At 38.4% G+C, this 9,448-nt stretch overlaps 1 pseudogene; it reads right to left on the bottom strand.

Moving 5' to 3' along the window:
* Positions 1-6,603: 6,603 nt before the first annotated feature.
* On the bottom strand, positions 6,604-8,378 carry LOC114480399 (dynein regulatory complex protein 11 pseudogene; annotated as a pseudogene).
* Between the last annotated feature and the right edge of the window lie 1,070 nt (positions 8,379-9,448).

The raw sequence follows: 9,448 nt of genomic DNA, 5'->3' as shown, positions 1-9,448 counted from the left end.
CCTTTACTAACATCTAAATCTGTCTTCCAGAATGACTTAAGGGACCTTGAGTGTGCATCAGATGTTATTAGTAACATTTTGTAGTAGGTTGACACTTCATGTCCACACCCAAAGGCCTTTTTAATGTCTTTCAGGGTGTTATAATTAGAAGGAACAGTAGTAACTGAGCTAAAAATATTCATTAATAAGTGACATATATGGAAGTACGTCCATAAATCTTGTCGAGGCAGTGAAAATTTCTTAGCTATTGTGTTAAATTGTTTTATTGTGTCTAATAAATCTTCTAATACTAGTATGCCCTTTAGGAACAATGACTTAAAAAAAGGTGCTTTGTTTATACATAGTATAGGATTATACCATATGTCATGTTCTGTTGGTTAAGTTTAGTTATTCTGTCTTTGTTTATTTTGAGTCTTGTCTTGTGTGTTAACTCTTGTCTGTGTTTCAGGGATTCCTGCTTGTGGCTCCACCCCCCAGTGATGTCTGTGTGAGTGCTTGGTGATTGAGTAGCTCCCTCATGTTTGCACCCAGGTGTGGCCCATTCCTAATCAGGCCTCCTCCACTATTTAATGAGTGCTTGGTCACAGTGTGGTTGCTGGTTCGTTGTATTATGTTGTCAGGTTTGTGGTCTCTCTTCGTGTGTCTGGTCTTGCTCCCTGTTCCTGCTCCCCTCCTGTTTTTGGATTTAAGTTTTGATTTTGATTTTGAGAATAAACATGGACTGGTTCCAAGAACGTTATGCGTCTATCCTGCCTCCGTCTCTCCTTGCATTTGGGTCCACAACAACAGCAAACCGTGACACCATATACCGGATGACTGATTTAGATCAGAATCAGAAAGGATTTTATTTGCCAGGTACAGTTTAGAACAGTATACAAGGAATTTAAGTTGGTAGTTGCGGAAAGAACACACATCAACACACCGCAGCGTCCATTTGCGTCATGTTTAGGTGAAAAGTGGGACAAGAACAGGAGGAGAGAGAGGGGTGCGGGGAAAAGACAGGTCTTAGACTGAATTCCCTTTTGAGAAGCAAGATTAGTTGATAATCAAGAGGGAACCATGGAGGTGCTCTCTCAGATACAGTATCAGATATAGATAAATCGTGTTTAAAAGAAAAATCTGATTCATCGATTAACTGATGAATTTATTGACCGATTAATCGATGATGAAAATGATCATTAGTAGCAGCTCTAGTGTTCATATACAGTATATATAGATAGCTTATATTAGAATTATTACTTGTATATGTTTAGTATATAATATTACTGTATGTTAGGGATGTAACGATTCACTCAACCCCCGATTCGATTCACGATACTGGGTTCACGATATGATTCTCTCACAATTTATTTTACAAAATGGGACTGTAGACAAATCACTGAAAAATATTCCTTTTTTGGGGGGGGGGGGGGACGAAATTAGAAATTACTGTACCCTTTTCCTTTATTTTTCATTGTCAAAAGAATCCCTTGATAAACTATTCAAAACAAAGCAATTTAACTAAAAATAAATCTTGAATGAAATAAATAAAGGAATAATACAAATGAAGAAGAAGCCTATTAATTTAAATTCTGGTTCTATAGTAAACAAAACTGCATAATAGTTCTTTTTCTTTTTAAAAGTGCAACTGAAAATGTATTTTGCGCCATAACAATTGGACTTAAAAAAAAAAAAAAACAGTCATTAAACTGTATTTACATCAGATACTTGCTGCTATTCTAGCAGACAGAGCTAATAGAAAAATGTGACTTTTAAAGATATTCAGGTCATATTACAGATATTCTTTCGGTGCTAAAGGGGTAAGGAATAATTTATGAACATGTTTAAGAGTAGAAAACGGCTAGAAAGAAAGTAATAGCAGATTCTGCCCGCCGTGTACACTGATGGACAAGAGAAGGGATAAATATATATATATGCTGTTTAAAAAAAGTACTGCGATTCAATTTTCAAAGTATTGATGTCAACCGTGATACCTATGAATCGATTTTTAACTGCCTTACGATTAATCGTTACATCCCTACTGTATGTACGTTGTTTATGTATATACGTGTATGTATATCTGTATATATATATATATATGTATGTGTGCATATATATAAGTAGCTTATAGATAAATTAGTTATACTGGTTTTAAGAGGGGTAGGATTAGATAAGTTATATTTCTTCCTACTCCTTTTTTAAAAAGTGTAAATGTTTTATTGAAATCTTACTTAGTATTTTTGACTTGTTTTGAACACTAACTTGTTTTATGACATTCCTTTTATTTTATCTGTGTTGTTTATGTTTTTACATGTTCAAAAATAAATAAATCAAATCAAATCAAGTGTCTGTTGTGTGCCAGGGGAGTTGGGGTACTTATAACAAAAAGTGAATACTGGTACTTTTCATTCCAATAATGCTGCTCATGACCATAGACAGAAAAATACATGCATTGCATACTTCTATATTTTACTGACAGTTTATATCAGACTTTTTTCTGCAAAGTTTCACACACTTCAAAATTGATATCAACTGATATATTTGCCTGTTATACATTGAGTGTCCAGTAGATGACATAGTAGAGCAAATTAAGCCTTAATCTCTTCAACCCCATCAGACCTGCCGGCGGGGGCAGCACCAGGCTCCGTGGATCTCACGTGTCTAAATATTGTAAAGAATGAATGAAATCACACATTCTAAACCTCTCTGTAATCATCAGAAACTATAGAAGCTAAAACTGTAGCCAACCCACATTCAGAACAAGAGACAACGGCACACACACCAGGCCATTATGTTCAAAGAGGGAAAAGTCGACAACTCGGCAAACTGGGACTTTTTTCCACTGCTGTGAGTCACAAAATTAACAGAGAGTAAGTGAAATTACAGCCTGAACTGAATCCACTGATATACCGGTCAAGTATGTGACTTACAATCAATTCCACAAAATCAGAAAATACACAGCAGAAATAATCAGCAATGATGACAAATGGTGTCTTACCTTTGTTGTTTCTTATCAAAAGTTGCTCTGTGTATTGACACAATGTGCACAATGTGAGAATCGCATTGTCAAGAAAGCTCGTCAGAGTCTTTTCTTTCTGCGGAAACTTAGGGAATTTACAAATAACTCTAAGACTCTGCTGAACTTTAATTGCTGCACCATAGAAAGTCTGCTTGTTAGCTCTATGACTGTGTGGTTCAGTAACATCGCAGCCAAAGAAAAGAGAGCTCTGAACAAGGTGGTTTGCTCTGCAAAATGGACTGTGAGTCGTGAGCTGCCTGTTCTAAAGGCCCTCTATGATTACAGACTTAAATCGAGCTCTGAAAATCATCATTGACTCTTCTGGCATTGGCCACCCTCGTAAAGCCATGTTCCAGCTCCTTCTCTCCGGGAGAAGATATTGTTTGTTGAGATGTCGGACATCTCGCCACATTAACAGCTACTTCCCACAAGCTGTTAGTCAGCTGAACAAAGCACTGAAGGCTGTTCTTGCACTTTTATTGTTGTATTGCTTTATTATTGTATTGTTCTAAGTAGGCTTTATGTGTGTTTTTATCACCTCGCTTCATAGTGTCAAATATTTCCCTTTTAACTTTTACTGTGTTAATTTATTTTGTCTATTTTGGTGTTTGTTGCCGCTGTCTCTGGTGGCATATTTTTGCACAAATATTCCAATATGGTTTCTTTTCACCGCAAATGGCAAATAAATTCAACTTGAACTTGATCTTAAACTTTATATTTTGATAAATCCAAATCATGTCATCAGACATTACACACATCTGAGTACTTCTCAGCCAAGAAATTCATCCAATGAGGCGCATAGTGCTTGTGCGTAAAATGGCCGGTGGCTCATTTACCCAGCTCCGCTTGGCCAGGGCTAAAGTCCGGTCCCAAAGTGTTTTATAACAACAATTTCTACAGCCTCTCAGCTATGCAATGCTGTGTCAAACATTCTGATTGGTCAAAGCATTGCTGAACAGCACCAAAGAGTGGATCCAAAATCAGCATTGTGCATGGCACTACAGAAACATGAATAAAAAAGGATATGTGTTTATTTCAAGCCAAATTGCAACACCAAGTGGTCAAACATAAGACTAATAATAATTGGAATCAATTTGACTGACAGATTACAGTTATAAACTTGTTTCCAAACTTGTGGAAAACTTTGGCACATTTGTGGTAAAGTGGGCTTTCGCCTTGTACAAAAATATGTATTTTTGGCCTAATGTTTATTATTATCACCAAACTTACTGCAGTTGATGTCCATACATTAGTTCAATTATTCCTGGTTTTATTGCCTTCGATAATGAGAATTGACTTTATATTTGATGTAAATTTGTAGTTTTTTTGGGCGGACTACAGATCTCTGTATTCAATACATGATTTATTGTCACTCTATCATAAATTTCCAAAATATAACATAATCTGTAACGACAAAGGGTCCTACTTCAATCTGAACAAAAATTAGCCATGTAGGTCATGTAGAAGCTTTGAAAAACGTTATTTGTAATGGGAATGTGATTTTCAACGAATAGTGGCTGTGGCTTAAACTTTGTGCGAGAGTGAACCAATAGGAGGAAAGCCTTCAAGGCTTCAAGGCTTCATGAAGTTTCAACTGCCCATCACTACTCAATTGCATCAAATAAAAAGAGCTTGACTACTTAAGTGTCTGGCAGATTTTATGGTGCTGGCACGTTTAAATTCAACACGTTTTTCTCCAGTCCCTTTTTGAGATCCAAGGTAGATTAAAGAAAAGCCCGTTCTCTGAGACAACCTAAGTATGTTTTTGGAATGAAGGAGGAAGCCGGAGTACCCGGAGAAAACACACAAGCACGGTGAGAACATAAATGTCCACACCAGAGATTGAACCATGTGCCTGAAAAGGTAGGGGTGTATTTTATATCAGGTGTTTTTAACGTGACGGTTTACTACCTGCTAATGATTCCATGGCTGCTTTGTTTGCATGATGAAGTAATCAAAGCTTTATTTTGTGTTCAGTAACAGGAGGACATCACACACTTCTCTTATTCTACATTTCACTATTAAAATGTGATGCCTCAACATGTCATTAGTGAGAGTTCAACTGTAATTCAGATAACTGATTTATTTTTTATTTTTTTGTATAGATGCCGATACGGTTGTTCACATTTATTATTGATACATATTATTGCTTCTGCCTGTAGGTCTATTAATACTGTTAAGTGTAGTGTCACCATCAGCACCTATAGAGGACGGCTGCTTTCCTACACTTAAATTTTCTTATTTAATGTGGAATTAATCAAAATAATCAGATTATAGTATACAGATTTAATAATGTAATTGATTAGGTTACAAATTACATTTTGTGGCATGTAATCTGTATTCTGTAACTGATTACATTTTGAAATTAACCTACACAACACTGGCGGGTGCCAACTATATACAGTATGTAAGAAACCCCCCACCAGGGTTGAGGCCAATTATAATTTGAACCACATAACTGATCATTAATTTAATTACAATAACTAGTACAGTGCCCGTTGGAGGTATGTATTTATTTGGGACCTTAAGTAGAGTTGTCATTTATGGTCAAATGAGTGTGTTTTAAGGTTGGATGTACAAAGAGGTGTACATACTCTGTAGAGTTAAAGGAGTTTATTTGCGGGTGCAAAGTAAAATAGTGTACGTCATTTCCCTGGTTTAATTCTCTATGCGCATGATAAATTGATAAAGGTTGCACCAATGTTGTACTTAAGCAAATGGATAATAGATGTACCGGAGCATCCCTGTCTTTAGACCCTCCTTCGGTAAGGAAAAACACAAAACCCAGTGGGAAAATTAATTACTCACAAATATGCCATGTACATCCAACATACTATTATAGAGAAGAGACACTGTTCTTCACCAGTTTGAGCTGCATGCCGTCTTGTCACTTGTGCAGCGTTGCTGGCCAGGCAGGAATTTTGTACTTTAGGTGACTCAGCATCATGTGCCTGGCGCATTGCCTCAAGTTTCCGCTCTTTCTCTGCACGTCGATTTTTTATACAACTGGTTCGGTTTAACCTGCGTTTATCATGACATCATCGGTTGGAACAATCTAATTGGAACTCTGGTGACATCACTGTAGATGACATCATCAGTGTTCTGATTCCACAGTGTGGATTGGTCATTTGAAATCGGTTTTGAGATGACCACCAAATTGGTTTTGAAATGACCATATTACTCCAAAATTACAGATGCACACACTTGAGGTATTTCGAAGCCGTTGACAAGGTTTTAGGTCGAACAGATACCGCGTCTGGGAGCTATTGACTCCAAAAACACACATTGTCAATTTAACGCATTGTCAATTTAACGCAAAACTGTTGAACCATGTTACAGTCCTATGTACAGTTCTACACATACGTAGTTAACAATTATTAAATTATGTTTCAGATCAAGCTTTCCCACATTTTACCATTTAAAAAAAAAAAGAAACATACTGACAGAAAAGGCTCAGACGCCCAGACTAAAAATATTAAAACCTATATTTTCAGTGACTAGGAAGCCTATCGGTAACGAATCGATAGGAAAGAAATTAGATGATAGATGTTTGAATTTTACAGCTTCAGAAACACAATAAAAAATAAGAATAAAATTTGCTGTTGTTATTTTCCTCCCTTCTTATTTGCACCTTTGCCTTTGGTTGGCGGCTCCTCTTTTCTCGAGGCAACTTCCATCCTTTTCTCTGCATGAGGTGTCTGTTCATACCACTTTATTAAGGAATTCTCTTCCTCCTCGCGAACTGGGTTGAGCTTAGCCAAGTGGGGCACAAACTCAACAGCCATCAAAGGACTGTTGGCCTGAACTCGCTGTTGGGTGAGAACAGTCTCAATCACCTGAACTATCTGACCCTGGGTGTAGCCATCAGAAATCGTTGCTAGACTACTTAGTTCCTCTATGGTTACTTCGCCCCGATGTTTTTTGATGAGTTGCCTCCATATGATACGTCTGGAGCTGTAATTCGGGCGTGGGATAATGAGAATTTGCTCGAATGTTTTAAACAAAGCCTTTTCAACAACCATTGGGTCATTAGTTGTTCCTATTATCAGGACTTTGTCTTCTTCTTTGATCTGTTGGACAGCCTTGGCCAAAGGTTTCTTCAGCCGTTTTGGATTTAGCTTCTTTTCCTCTTTGGGAACCTTCTTGTAGAACATTTTCTCTGCTTCTCCAATCCATATCACAGAGGGCTGTTTCAGCTTTGCAACCTTAAACACCATGTGCATCATCAACGCGAGGCCAGCGCTGTCCGGGTACTTTCCTGCTGTGGTTGCAGGAGACAGATCAAAGAGGTTCGCTCCCGTCTCCTGGCAGACCGCATGGACCAACATCTTCTTACCCACACCTGCCGGCCCAGCCAGCAGGACGGCCTTTACCTGAGGGGCGTCCTCATGCACCATCTCTGATTCAAACGCTAAAACTGCGTATAATGACAAAACGTGTCGGACGTTTGGTAACTTGATAATGCGCTCAGTATCATCTTCTTCAAGTCTTTTCAATAGGTAACTGAAGTCACCTAAGTAATCCTCAAGGCTCACATCCCTCGCCTGCTTCAACAAACCCTGCTCTACCAGCTCATCACACAGAGACTCCAGAGTCCGCTCAGCTGTCAATTCTTGCTTCTTTTTGCCACCTTTCTTTTCATTTTTGCCACCTTTCTTCCCACCTTTCTTCCCTTTTTTGCCACCCTTAGCTCCTTTCTTCTCTCCGCTCAAGGATTCCTTCAGTTCATCAAGCTCTCGTCTCATCTGCTCATCGACCTTTACTATAATTTCTAAAAGAACCTTTTTTCCTTTTTCTTGTGGGTCCTGTTTCACGGAACGCTTCAATTCATCAAATGCTCTTTTCATCTGCCCTTTGACCTGTACTGTCATTTCTGCTACAACGGTTTTTTGTTCTAGCTCCACTTCCTGTCTCTCACTGGAGACTTTTGAATTTTTTCGGTCCTGCCAAAAGTGTTCATAATTTTTCTCTCCCATTTCTAGCTCATACAAAACCTCAAACATTTTCATCTCATCCTTCTCCTTTTCTGTTTCTTTTAGCTTGTTTTCTAGTAAAGCAAGTTCTATCTTGAAATGCTTTGGATCATTTTCAAAAAAGATAAGGAGAAAGCCTCCCTCTGGGTAATCTGGAAACGCTTCTGTAGCATTACGACATTCAATGAACCACTGTTGGATTAGATCTTTTATGATTTGGTTTAGGTTGGGAACTTCATTATCAGGAAGCTCATTTGGGACTGTCTCAATGAAGTTCTCGTCCTGTTTTTCCACCTGAATGGAATCTCTGCTTTTTGTACCCGACATTTCGACAGAGCGTGGCAACTCGTATTTAGCTTCTTGTGCCAAAATGTCAGAGGTCTTTCTTTCTTCTTCTGTGTAGTCTTACAGCGGTTGGCAACCAAGCCAAGTAGCATTTCTGTCTTGGATAATGATGTGTTATATATGGGTTTTATAAAGATCAAAGACTGCTCAAAGGAATCAGTGACATCACAGCCACCTGATTGGCTGGTGAGAAGAACCTAAGAAAGTGTTCTTCAAGATAGGTGCTCGGTGGTGCTTACTTGTCCGTTTTGATGGGGGTGAGTGGGCCCTAGCCCGGGGGGTCTGCGTGCTTCTCTGCCGCCTGTTCCTCCTTCTCTCTGCGCCCCTGCTCCGCCCCCACTTTTCCTCTCTCGCCCTTGTGTATGGAATCAGAACAGTATCATAATAATTCAACTCTTGCAGGGTTTATCACAAATGCAAATGCTTTGTTTCATAGTTGTATTTCAGATTCACAAATGCACACAATCTGTTTTGCAAATATATATTTTATGCAAACTGAGAATGTGATGGTGAAGGATTTTACAGTGACATTATAGGCCCCTCCCACTGATCACGGCCTGTTTTTTTTTCCATCAGCGACCTGCTCCCACCTTATAAGATTCATCCGACACTATCTAGAAGTCAACACAACATACCGACGCTACAAAAAGTGGCGCCATCTGAGAACGCAAAACATGATGGGTAATTTTGACATTTAGTCTTGTTTAGGGATGGCCATTCATCATGTGTATCAAATATGAGGCTGTCAGTCACACAGAAGACTAACCTTGACCTTAAGTATGACCTTGAGTGAAGGTCAAGGTCACACATTAAAAGGAATTTTTGCTCAATGTTTCTCAATTTGTGGCCAATTCTAGGGAAAAAAGTTGTTTTTTGTGACATTATTAAATTTGACCCCCATCTTTCTCTTTTCACTGGTAGATGGTACAGCTTTGGTCCCAAGAAATAAAATACTCCACTTGAGATGAGCTTTTCAGAAATGTAAGCATCAAACTTGTACAATAAATATTCAAAGAAGATCGACTGCACATCCTTGACATTGACCCTACGAGATATGTGTCATTAGTGCTGCAATTATAGCCTAAGAGGAGTTTTAGGACAAAGCAAGTTGCGGAAGAAGAAAAATAATAAG

Source organism: Gouania willdenowi, chromosome 18 (assembly GCF_900634775.1).
Source record: "Gouania willdenowi chromosome 18, fGouWil2.1, whole genome shotgun sequence".
Classification (NCBI taxonomy): domain Eukaryota; kingdom Metazoa; phylum Chordata; class Actinopteri; order Blenniiformes; family Gobiesocidae; genus Gouania; species Gouania willdenowi.
Note: the sequence above shows the minus strand (reverse complement) of the source record. Positions and strands in the feature narration are given on the sequence as shown.